The sequence below is a fragment of the Equus przewalskii genome, chromosome 28, assembly GCF_037783145.1.
Source record: "Equus przewalskii isolate Varuska chromosome 28, EquPr2, whole genome shotgun sequence".
NCBI classification, from domain to species: Eukaryota; Metazoa; Chordata; class Mammalia; order Perissodactyla; family Equidae; genus Equus; species Equus przewalskii.
The window spans coordinates 38080983-38093532 of record NC_091858.1 but is presented as its reverse complement, the minus strand read 5'-3'; the positions used below and the strand labels follow the sequence as shown (position 1 = coordinate 38093532).

The 12550-nt window shown below is 47.0% G+C and overlaps 1 protein-coding gene across 12 annotated transcripts in view; it reads left to right on the top strand.

Annotated features, from left to right (window-relative positions):
• DLGAP2 (DLG associated protein 2) overlaps positions 1-12550 on the top strand; it is an 817721-nt gene that overhangs the window by 251604 nt on the left and 553567 nt on the right. The gene's annotated exons all lie outside the window — the stretch shown is intronic.

The window sequence follows — 12550 nt, the reverse complement described above, 5'->3', positions numbered from 1 at the left end:
TAGTCCATAAACATGTCTGCACGTGATTGAATTAATGAAGAGGAGTACATGACATTAAAATAAAATATTTGTATTGCCTTAGATGCACTTTTCTTTGGTTAATATGAAAACCCAGCTTTAACCACATGACGACTGTTTGGTGGGACTAAGTAGGTGGGGTTGGGGAGTGAATTGCGCACATTTGAAGTATTGTTATTTTTCTGACATGTTAGTCTTTTGATTTTAAGAAGTTAAGATCTATATGCAATTGTTTGATGGAAATATTTCTTGTTGAGTATCAAATATATTTTATAGTAATTTTGTAATTAAATATTTTTACTTCTTAAAAGATCTTTCAACCCATAATGATTTGTATGTCCTACAGTGGAAAACCAAGTCTTATTATCCTTGAATTAATATTTTTTCTTTTATAGTTTGCACTGGTAGAGTTTAGTATTTCTACTACATATAGTCCTGCAGTCTTTTCAAATAGAATTGGTAACACAAACACTAGCCATGCACTGCTTAAGTTATCGAAATAATGCCCCTTTTTTCCCCTAAAGGAAATGGCTTACATCTGTTTCTATTTAAGATCTAAGATAGCCTAATACAACGGAAACCAACACGGGAAATGACTCAGCGGTAGCTGTTTACACACAGTAACTGCTTAAGTTAGAGAAATACTAAAATCACTTGAATCACTTTCATAAAAAGGCTGAGTGATTTGTTGTAAACTGGGCTCACCCTGGTCTGATGACGCCGCAACGAGAATCTTCAAGCCCTTGACTTCTCAGGTGGTAACGGCACAGAGAGAAGTGCTTTGGGAAGCAGCGAGCAATACGTGCGTCTCCCTGGAGAGTGGAAGTCATCACCCTAAGCGTGGGCTGAGGATGCAGAAGGCAATGGGGAGACGGACCTTTGTTCTGTCCTGCTGTCGTCCAGACCGCCACGTGGTCGCTGGCACCAACCATCACCTGCATTCTCTAGGTCGTTCTAAAGTAGGCAGAGGCGGTTAAATCTCTGAAACCAGATTCAGAGAGCAGCAACCATGTCCGCAGCCGCCTGAGGACGTCCCCTGCACCTGTGCTCCGAGCTCTTCCGTGGACCCGTCCATCCTGCTCCTCTGCTCCCGTGCTGATGCGGCACGGGCGGGAAGGCAGGTGGATCGCGGGGCTACTGAAATCTTTGTGAGAGTCACTTGCTTCCCTTTGGCTTTGAGATGGAGGACCGTGATGAAACATCGCCTGCCAGCTCCTCCCCGAGCACCCGGGCTGCTTTTGGAGAGGACAGAGCACTTCCCTGTGGTCCAGTCGTCACCACGGGAACAGAAAAGAAGTAGACTCCGACTGAGGTTTGGGGTCCTGCTTCCTCGGGGCGAGTCTGTGGACGGCAGCGGGCAGAGGCTGGATTCTCTGGGGCGTGCTGGCCCTGGTTCTGAAAGCATGTGAGCGTCAGGACGTAAGTGTGTCTGAAAGCATGTGAGCATCCCTGTGGGTTGGGTGTGTCCACATCAATGAAATGCCTTCTGCCACTGAGTCTGCCTGTCCTCAGTAAGTGCCCTAAGGCTACAGAGACAGGTTTTGTTATCAACCTTTAAGTAGAGATGGATCTTTGCAGAGGGTTGAGTGTGTTCAATACTGTTCTGAGAAGAACCTGCCTTTGAAAGATCCCATGAACCTGAATCTCCACGAGTTCATCTTCTCCCTGCTGAAGCATCGTTTACTTAGCATTTGGTTCTCCCGCCTGTGTTGATTGTCGGCGTGGTTTACAGTGGAATGGAGAAAATCCTAAGTACATGTCAAATACCCTGTCAGACGTCTGTCTGAACAGGACGGTGACGGGTTTCTTTTGAAACAAGCATCTCAGAACTTACACGTATGGATTAAAGTTGTCGCCTCCCCGTGAGTTACACCATTTTGCATCATTTCCGGAATTTCTCTTTGGAACACCTCGTAGACCAGGAATCTATGCAAAGATGGTAATATTCAAAGTGGACAAGAATTTGTGTGCAGAGTTACTAGTTGCTGTGTCCTTCAGCAATGGAAAGTGCTCAGATCAACTGTAACGTACGCACGGTGGAAAGTTAACTGGAAAACAGGATTCAGAATATGATCCCAGTTTTGTAAAAATATCTCACGACTTTTGTTACTGGTTCAGCTCAGTTTCTGAGTAAAGTTGACTCAGAAGCATCGAGCTTTGAGAGCTTGATTTTTCAAATTGAAAGATCAGCCCCCATCGGTTCACATGAAAAATGAATCCAAATACGGAAATTAGTTCATGAAAATTACAAACAAATTTAAAAATACTGTCTAAATATCTAGAAAATCTGGATATTCTTACTTGCTATTTTTTTCCTTTTTAGTTCATCTTTTTTTTTTAATGAAAAGTAATACATGCTATAAGACATTGAACCAATATAGAAAACTAAAAGAAGATAGCGGGTGTTCATCAGAACTCCTACCACTCAGAAATAACCATCATTAAACACCAAATCCATCAGTGTAAACTTTAGACATATTTTTAGTAAATTGGATCATATTCTACATGGTATATTTTTAATGAAAATGTGAAATGTAACTATTTGATTATCTTTTTTCTTTTGAGGAACATTTGCCCTGAGCTAACATCTGCCACCAATCCTCCTTTTTTTTGCTGAGGGAGATTGGCCCTGAGCTAACTTCTGTCCCCTTCTTCCTCTACTTTCCATGTGGAACGCAATATGACTACCATAGCATGGCTTGATAAGTGGTGCTAGGTCCACACCCAGGATCTGAACCAGTGAACCCCAAGCTGCTGAAGCAGAGTGTGGAAACAGCTGCTGTGCCACCGGGCCGGCCCAAACTATTTGATTTTTTTTTAAAGATTGACACCTGAGCTAACATCTGTTGCCAATCTTTTTTTTTTTTTCCTTCTTCTCCCCAAAGCACCGCCCCCCCCACCCCGTCCTGGTACATTGTTGTATATTCTAATTGTAGGTCCTTCTAGTTGTGGCATGTGGGACGCCACCTCAGCCTGGCCTGATGAGTGGTGCCATGTCCGCGCCCAGGATGTGAACCGGCGAAACCCTGGGCTGCCAAAGCAGAGTGCATGATCTTAACCAACTTGGCCCCGGGGAGGCCCCTGTTTGATTTCAATAGAAGTAATAAATCAATGTGAAACTGAAGTCGTGGCTGCGCTTCTCGTAGATGTTTCTTCACCCCAAGAGACATAATTCCTTAAAAGGCCTTCAGAGGATAAAAGAAGAAAAAATTGAAAGAAATATTAAGAGCTTTAAAAAATAAGAGTAGTATTTATTTATTTTTCTCTTAGAGTCTCTCTTCTCCCACAAGAATTTCCATCTGGCTGTGTGTGTACCTGTATATATATGTTGTCGATGTAGGTACACATACACACACACACACACACACACATATCCACGTGGGCAGGTCTGCTGGTTGCGATCCAGGTCACCTGTGCCAGGTGACCCATCTCCTGGGAGACTTCCTTTCAGCCAGTGGACATGGCCTTCCTGCTCAGCATCACTGCTTTCTTGTGCCTTAACCCGGAGCTCTTTCACTTGTCAATGCATTTGAAAAAAGACAGCGCTGTGCAAATATGATTTTTCTCGCTGGTTTTTGAAGAGCACTTTCGGTGCTTCCTCGGGATCCTATGACCTCATGCTATAATTAAGGGGAAAGAGGTCTTGTTGAGATAGTCACAGTTAACGTGTTTAACCAAACCCATGCTGAGAAAATTATGTACAAGAAATGAATGATTTGCTGTTAACTACAGAGTCAAGCTTTAAAAGAGCCGACTTTAGTGGGGCACGCATTCAGTAGAAGGTTGTTCAGCACTTGCTCTGGAGTCGCTGCTGTGCCCGTGGGACTGTGCTCGGGTCCTGGAGTAGCCGCGGTGCTGGACTCATAGCAGCAGAGAGGGTCTGATTTCCCTTCCTGGAAGCAGGTGTGGAGGGCGTGGTCGGCTGTGTTGTCTGGGCTGGGAGCCCCATGGGCGGTGCTGTGACATGGGACGTGAAGCCAGACTCCAATGACTAGTGGCAGCGTCCTCTTGATTCCTAAGTCAGTCACCATTTCTAGAGGGACGAGAGAGAAGGATGCAACCAAAATAAAGCTGAGAAGTCACGAGTGGTGCAGGGAGGTGCAGAGCAGTTGACAGGCGGGAACGGCCTCGAGGGGCTCATGACACATGATGTGACCGTGGCTCCTGGTGGGGGAGGCCCACCCTCACACATGCCCGGGACAAGGGCAAACACGCGCCGTATGTCTGCGTAGCTGGGACGGATAAATCAAGTTAACACAATGTTAGATGGAGTGTGTTTGTGCTCCCACCATGGCACTTGCACTTTTATGGTGACCTAGAACACCAGCCTGGAATTAATGTTTTGTTTCTCTCTAGAGGGATGTACTGGCTCGGAACTTGGCCACCGGGGTGAGCAGACCCAGTCCCTGAGCCAGCTGTCTCCCCGCTGCTTCATCCCACGTTGCAAGGGGTCTCGTGACTACTCATGTGGACCTGCCAAGCCACACTCCCCAGCCGGACCCATAGCTCCCACATAGCCACACCTTCCAGGCCAAGGTGGAGTGGGATGGGGCCACAGCTGTGGGGAGGCCCTTTCCAAAGGGTGGGTGTCAGGGCACCTGTGCTACCCTAAGTGTGACCATGGCTGTGGCTTGGTCATTGGAGCCAACAGTAGTTGTAGACATGTATGAGCCAGGGGCATAAGATATGCACTACCCTCAACATTTGCTCCTCCGTATTAGCCCCCACGGGGCCTCACCTTTTGGTGGGCATTTGTGGCTGCTGGTTTTGATAGCTGCCTGGAAAAGAGTCTGCTGAAAGTTCATCTGGCACGTCATTGGTCAGCCTGAGGCTCAGTAGGTCCTGTTCCTGGTGCCACAGTTTACAGGCTGCTGCAATGATGACTCTAAAATCTGTAGCCACTGGATGAATGTTTCTTTGGCCAAATAATTTTCTAACAAATCCATCTCTTTTGGTTATCTGTTGCTGCATAACAGACCACCTCAAAACTGAGTGGCTGGAAGCAACAGCTGTCATTTATTATCCCTAGTGACTGAGGGTGAACTGGGTCAGCTGGTGCTGCTTCTGCTCTGTATGGTGGGACGGGGGTCGTGGTCACCTGGAGCTGTGACGGGATCGAATGATCCAGACGCTCACTCGTGTGACTGGCAGAGGAGCTGGCCGTCAGCTAGCAGCTCCTCAAGGCCTGTTGACTGGAGCACTTCGTTCTCCTCGGTGTGACCATCAATGCAACTTGGGTTTGCTGGTGTAGCAGCTGGATTCTAAGAGGGACCCACTGAGTAATGATCGCATCACGTTCCACCAAGAGATGATACCACAGACCATTTGAACTTCCCTCAGTTGTGTTTTTGTCATCATGTCTTATTGGAATTATCTTTTTATTTTGATGTGCCCCCCCCTAGTATTATAAATTTTTCCAGCACCAGGAATATATTTATTTAACATCTCTTATGCCCATTTTTCATTCCTGTGGTGGTGCCTGGCATGAAGTAAGTGCCTGGTACACATTAGAACAGAATCAACATTTAGGTTGTTTCCAATTTTTTGGCTTTTATAATATTAAAGCAAAAACGTAATTTTTAATTTTCCTATTTCCTAAAGTTTTCCTAGAATTGTTCCTAGAAATGGAACTACTGGTTCAAAGTATAGGTGTGTTTTAGACTCTTGAATTGTATTTCCAAACTGCTTTCCCTGGGAGCCATACAAATCTACATAATCATGAGCCAACAGGAGAAAACCCTTCCTAGCAGCTTAACCTGCTGATAGGTCATTTTAATTTTGTCTTTTACTGTCATAAACTTGATAAGCAAAAGCAACATTTAGTTATTGCCTTAATTCACCTTCTGGGATTATTGTCACTTGCTATATAAAGTAGGTAGTCAAATACACGTGCAATTTTATTTTTGACTTGGAGGGTTATATTCAATGTAGAGTTAACTAAATTTAGAATTGGAAGAGATCTAAGCAGGTTCCAGAAGCTAAATGGGTGCTTCTCTGCATTTTTGCCTCCTGACACTGATGAGTCTCAGACTGTCTGATAGCATGTGTGAAGGAATCTGGTGTATCCACAGCTGACCCACTGAACCCCTGTATCGGTCGTGGAGCAGAACTAGTTCCCCGCTGAATTCCACCTTCTCGTGGACGTATGAGCATGTTCCGGTGAACGCAGACTCTTTCTGTGATGCCGGGTTGACATTGTACCAGGGAATTGAACCCAATTCATCATCGTACTGTCCCTGACTTTGCAAGACCCACTCAGCACAACATTGTATCTGAATTGTCATACTGTCGAAACAGTGTCATAATGTTGTGTATCCTCCAGTTGCATAAAAACATAAATATTACATAGTGATCAAAGTTCACTGGCACAGTGCCGAGGAGTCAGGGGTGGCTCTAGGGGACACACCAGGAAATGGATGTGCATCTTGATTGAGGTGGCGGTTACACACATCTACGTGTGATAAATGGCATAGAGCCATCCACATACGAGGTGCCCTAGTCAGTGTCCTGGGTCTGGTGGTGCCCTGTGGTTAAACAAGGTGTCAGCACTGAAGCATGCATAGCACCCTTCTGTATTTCCTCGTATCTCCCTACGGATCTGTAACTGTTTCAAAATAAAACATTTAACACAGTCTCTGGCACATCTGTGCAGAGTTCGTGGTACACTGGTTGGAAATGGCTGACGTCATCGACAGGTGGGAATCCTTCTGCTGGTTCCCTGATGAGCTGTTTGCTTGAGCTCATGAGGGTACGGTTGTTGACCTTTCTTGTGTTGGGGTGAATCTGCCTTCCTATGACTTCCACTCGGAACTTGTGTCTTCAGACAATGTCATAGAAAAGTCAGCCACCTCTGTGTATAGCAACCTTCAAATATTTGACACCTGTGTTGTTTCCTGTCTGGGGAAAGCATCCCTGAGTTTAAACTCTGCCCTATGGGGTAGGGGTTGCAGACCCCTGTTTTCGTAATCGTCTCGTCATACTTCCGTCAAATTTCCTTCTTGAAATTTAGTGTCCTAAATAATGTTTTCTTGGAATGTGCTCCAGATGTCCTTCAACTGGCATAATCAGAGCAGGTTTTGATGGAGAGTAGAGATCAAGGAAAAGCTGGGCCAAAAACTGATCATTGTTATGCTGTGTTTCTAAAGAGCCTCGTGCCTTCGTAATAGCTGTTTTCCACAGGCCTCATGTGTCTGTGAGGCTCAGGACTCATCAATCACGTTTTCCAGCTTATTGTCTCCACTGCTGTCGTGATTTTGGTGCATTTGCGGGAGGACCCGACACTTAGCTGTCCTGAGCACCTGCCTTGCTCACATCCCTTCTGCTGTGCAGTAACTGAGATGGGGTGAAGAGAAAGGATGGGCATTTTCCTGCTACATTTTAATATTGATAGATCATGATCAATTCTCCTGACACCTTAGTCATGGACAGAGTCAGGTGACCTGTTTACATCTCAGAAGGGAACATGCTTCTGTCATTAGATCCTGTGTCTAAGGACGCAGAGCCCGCTGATCTACTGTGAAGCCATGTGGTCGGTGTGGCTGCCTCCTGTCTTGGGTGTTTCCTTAAAGACGAAGATGCTAGTGGTGGTTTTCCTCCATGGGTATCTTGGGATGGAGGCAGAAAACACTCCATGAGCTTCTCTGGTCTGTCATCCACCTGTTTGCGTATCAGCGGTAGAAATCTCTGGTAGCCGTTACAGGGACCCTCCATATAGGAAGGCGGCTCCTCTGATCATGGGGTGAGATGTATTCTGTGTCTCAACTAAAATTGTGATTTTAGGAACCATGTTTTTGGTTAATTTGAGCTCAGAAACACGAGATTTATGTTTCTCAGATTTCATAGCAAGGGCATTTTAAAGAGGAAAATGTGCCGTTCTCGGGGAGGGAACACGCCCATTCTTTGGTGGCTTGGTTTTGAAGAAGCGTTTCCTCTCTGGTGAAGAAAAGCCCTTCGTCTGAGAGCTGATGTGCTCCTTCATTGTGACGGGTTAGAGAGGCGGGAGGACATGCTTTCAGGTTATTAGCTGAAAATGACATGAATTCTCCAGGCTAGAATCCATTTCTAAGTATTTCCTATTCTTCATCCAAGCTGGTTAGTGAAGCAGGGTCCTGGTCCATCTTGCCATTGGATATATTTGTTTTTGAAATTAGGAAGTATTTTAAAAATTCAGAGTCAGGATTTTGATGAAGAGGTAAATGTCAGTAGCCATCACTTAGAACAAAATCTATTACTAAAAACTAATAAAGGTAATTTGACAATTTGATTGAAATTAGTTTTTATGAAGTTAAACTATTTCAGCTTCCTTTGGTACTCACATCTATTACAACTAGTGTCTTAAGCATGCAAGCCAGGAAATAGTGAGAACTATACTGATTGCATCGTATGATTTTAACACAAAGATGAGCATATTCTAGTAATGTGTAATTCAACTTTTAAAGGAATTAGCCGTATTCTTGAAAAGAGAACAAAGTAGGTATTAGTGTATAAAATCATATTTTCTTATTGATTCATTGTAATTTCACATGGCCATTCCCACGTGAGAAAAAACTTAGCACATGAAAACACGATTTTAAGTCCTACCAGATGCTGGAAGGGGTGTGCCCGTTGGTGGAAATGGCTTTCCTGTGTCGCCCTCATCGCGCCTGGGGTTGGTCAGTGAAGAATGGTCCACACTGACGGGAGGATCATTTATTTGTCATGAGCGCCTGCAGAGGCCAAGGCCCTGCTCGGCCCCCTGGGGAGCTGAGCCTGGGGAAACCCTCCCGTCCTTCAGTGCATGGTTGTGCTGCTCCCGGGCTCCTAGTGAGAGCCCAGTGAGGGGACTTGGCCTCCCCTGTCCACCGGGTTCCTTCCATGCAAGGACGCTGTTGACTAAGAAGGGCGACACACCAGTCATGCGCCACCCCGTTCCCACACCAGGTCCCCAGAGGAACAGGAGGTGGGCAGAGACGGCGGCCCCTTGAGTGCGTGCGGTCAGGGTCCCGCAGCTCACATTCCACTCGAGGTGCCTTCTCACCGATCTCTCCCAGCCTCCTCCCAGAGACCCTCGGAGGTGCCGCCGTCAACACGGATGGATCTGCCTGTACCCACACGCTCCCTCCTCACGGGAGATGTTGCTGTTCCACGTCTTCAGCACGGCTGGGGCCTGTTGTGGGGCAGCCAGGAGTGACCGGCCTGGCCCAGTGTCCGTGGACCCTCTTCTGTATGAAGCCTTCTCTTGTCCACGCCTCCCTGTTTTGCTTGTCTCCTCGTAAGGGCTCGGTCACCTGAATTCACTGGCTGTGCCGTCCTCTTTCTCCCTGCTGAGTCTCCTTCCTCCCTCCTTCCGTACGATACCCTCACTCTGTTAATTAAGGCCCCGTCAGAATGCAAAGCAAGAGTGCACCCTGTTCCCATTTTATTAGGAAACTTCACAGACTTTGTGTGAGGTAGCTCTCTAACCAGCAGCCCCAGCTCTTCTAATAATGGTTTATTGGACCTGAAGAACAAACAAGAGGCTTTCAGAAGGAGGTCGCGTCTAAGGAGCATTCGGTCGTCATTCAGGGATCACGCCTAGAACAGACCTCTGCTGACTTTTGCTCTGACGTTTTCTGTGAGGGTGGATGAGCAAGTGGGATTTCTAAATTCAGGTGAGAATCTTAGCTGTGCACGCTGGCTGTTGTCCAGCTTAAATGCTCTGTGGAGGAGGTGGCTGGAGCAGGGTGGTCGTGCCTGTGTCAGCAGGGGGCAGAGTCCAGGATCTAGGCTTAGTCCAGACGTTTGATTCAGCCAGGAAAGCACGTGACAAAGAACCAGAGCCTCAACCCTTCACTTCAACCCACCTGGCGTGCAGAGCGGGCCGCGTTCATTCGTCTTAAAGAGTCTAGTCCTCGCTTACGTAACACTAGCACTTTGCGAAGGAAGGAGGGAGTAATTTGGGAGGTTATTATCTAAACTAGAGAAGTAATCAGTGGCGAAGGCCCATTTGTCTTTTCAAAATAGCTTATAGGAGACTGTACTTGACAACGTGCTCACAGTTTTGCATATTCGATTACACAATTGAAGAATCATAGCATCACTCATCTTTCAAAAAAACTTTCCAGGAACTTCCTGAAGTTGAAAAGAGTCTTATTATAGCAGGTAAAAATTACCGGTTCCCTGGCACATTTCTTGTGCGTATTGTTTGCTGTGTTCTGTGCTCTGACACACGCCCGGCGTCGTACCCGGAAGTCAAGGACGTAATCCTGGCTCTGAACTGGGAAGCCCCCATCCACGGAGATTTGGTAAAAACAGTGATATTACTCCACTGCGGTCGCTGTTAGGGTTAGTATCAGTGAGCTAACGACTTACGCGTATTCAACAAACTATTATTTTAAAAGCATCTTTTAATTGGTTATTCACCAGCTATTTGAATACACACGCACACACGCACGCACGCACACACACGCGTGCGCTGTCTGGAAACTCTGGTGGAGCTGTTTTACGGGCCTACAGCCCCTGCTCTGCTGAGGACGTCCATGGAGCTCATGAGATTTAGCCTCTCTGAGTGAGGGCGTGCAGCTTTGCAAGCAGGCGCTCGCCTCAGGGGTGTGATTTGAGGGGCTTCAGAAAACTTCTCCCAAATTTCCTGCTGTAATGCTTGTTTTCCTCCTTCAGAAATTAATCCCAGAGGGTCTTCAAGGCTTTTTGTTTCCAAGAGTCCCCAGTTAAACTTGAAAAATACCTCTGAAATCTAAAATATAGAGCGTTGTGGTTTTATCTCCCTCAGGGTCTACATACAGCATGGATCCTCTAGAATGAGCCCCAGACAAGTGACCCTGGGGTCTGAGACCCTGACAGAGGGATCGGGAGATGGGACCAGATGATGTTGCTTAGGGCTTTGTGTCCTTTGTCAGGGGACGTTGTTCTCTCCTTCTACTCACTGTGTGTAGATGGACAGGAAGCACAGGCTCAATTCACGACGGTTCCTGGAGTGGCTCAAGTCGAGAAGGATGGCTTTAATAGAAGAAACGAGTTTGGGCTGTTTCATAGACTCTGCCAACATCCGCCAGGTCCTTAGCAAGTCGCTTTGCTGCCTCCACCAGATTTATCCAGATCCAGCCAGGGCCACGGCCGGCTCCCCTGGGCCTGTGGTTCCCCCCTGAGGTTGTGCCCCTATCTGCGTCCTCCTAGCCTGCACCCCAGACAGCTCCCCGCTCACTTCAGTCTCCACGGGTGGCGCCTCCTTCCTCACCTCCTTCTCACAGGCCTCTCTCTTTCAGGAATTAAGGAAGAAATGCACAAAGCGCTCTTGGAAACCTGTTTGAAATTGTGATAGAGCATGCCCAAAACAGGTGCTTCCTGGCTCAGAAAGCTGAGCTCCTGGGAGGCTGTGTCTTGGTCAACGTGGTTCAGCTGGAGGTGCAGGGGTTTCTGTCTGCGGTGAATGAGCCCTCTCACACCAGCTGCCTCCCCTCGTCACAGCAGGCTTGTCGGGGTCTGCAGTAAGAACCATGTCGCGCTCAGTGCTTACTATCTGCCTGACGATTTAAAGTACGTGTTCTTATTTAACCTCCCTACAACATGGGAGGGCCCTGCCAGTGTAGTTCCAATTTCACATATGAAGACGTCGCGACTGGGCTAGCAAGGCATTTTCCCATCTTCCTGCAGCTAATAAATGCTGCAGTCGCAATGCCCCCTGGGTCCTTCCGGCTCCTGGATGCCTGTGTTCTCTCTGGTACAACAGAATGATTACTCCCAGTCTCAATTTTTTTAATCAGATTTTTGAAAGACCCAAGCTATTTAATTTTTTTTTTAGTGAATATGGATAGTCAGGAGCTATCTGTATATATTTTGAACTTTTGAACCAACTCATCGGTGTCAGAAAGTTGAGAAGCATTTGTTAAACTCCTGTGTGCTGGCCCCCATACAGAATTCAATAGAGCCATTAGCCTCTCATAAATTGATCAGAAAAAAATATGAACAGAATGAAGAACAGGAGAAGACAGTAGAGACTCATGTGCTAGTCTGTGAAGTTGGGACCATGATTCTGCAGAGTTTAGGTAGAACTCACTAGAGGTGGTGCTGGACCTGGGTCTTGAAGGGAATCTGGAGTTAATACATGAGAGTAGGTCCAGGGCTTCCCAAGAAGACGGAGCATCAGAAGGGGTCTCGTCAGGTGGGTGTGTGATGTCCTGGTCCTGGAGGTCTCTTGCAGGGCTCCAGCCCACCCATCATGGAGCATGTGCATCAGAGTGCCTCTGAGATGGGCAATGCTGGCATCTCCTTGCCTAGAAAACGGACAGATGATGCTGTCACTTTGTGTGGTGACCAGGGGCCAGCAGGGACATGTCTCACTGTGTTCTGTAGGGTTTCCATACCCCAGGGCTGCTAAGGAACATTCCCAGAGACCCTGGAAGCAAGCAGCAGAGACTGACCCACCTCTGCAAGGGGTCTGCTATTTGCTGGTGGGCGCTTCTCCCCCGTCCTCTTCATGCCGCCAGCTTCATCCCAGGCTCGGAGAGTCTTTCAGGGCCAGTGAATCACTGTATCCCACTGCCTGCTTTTGTAAAGA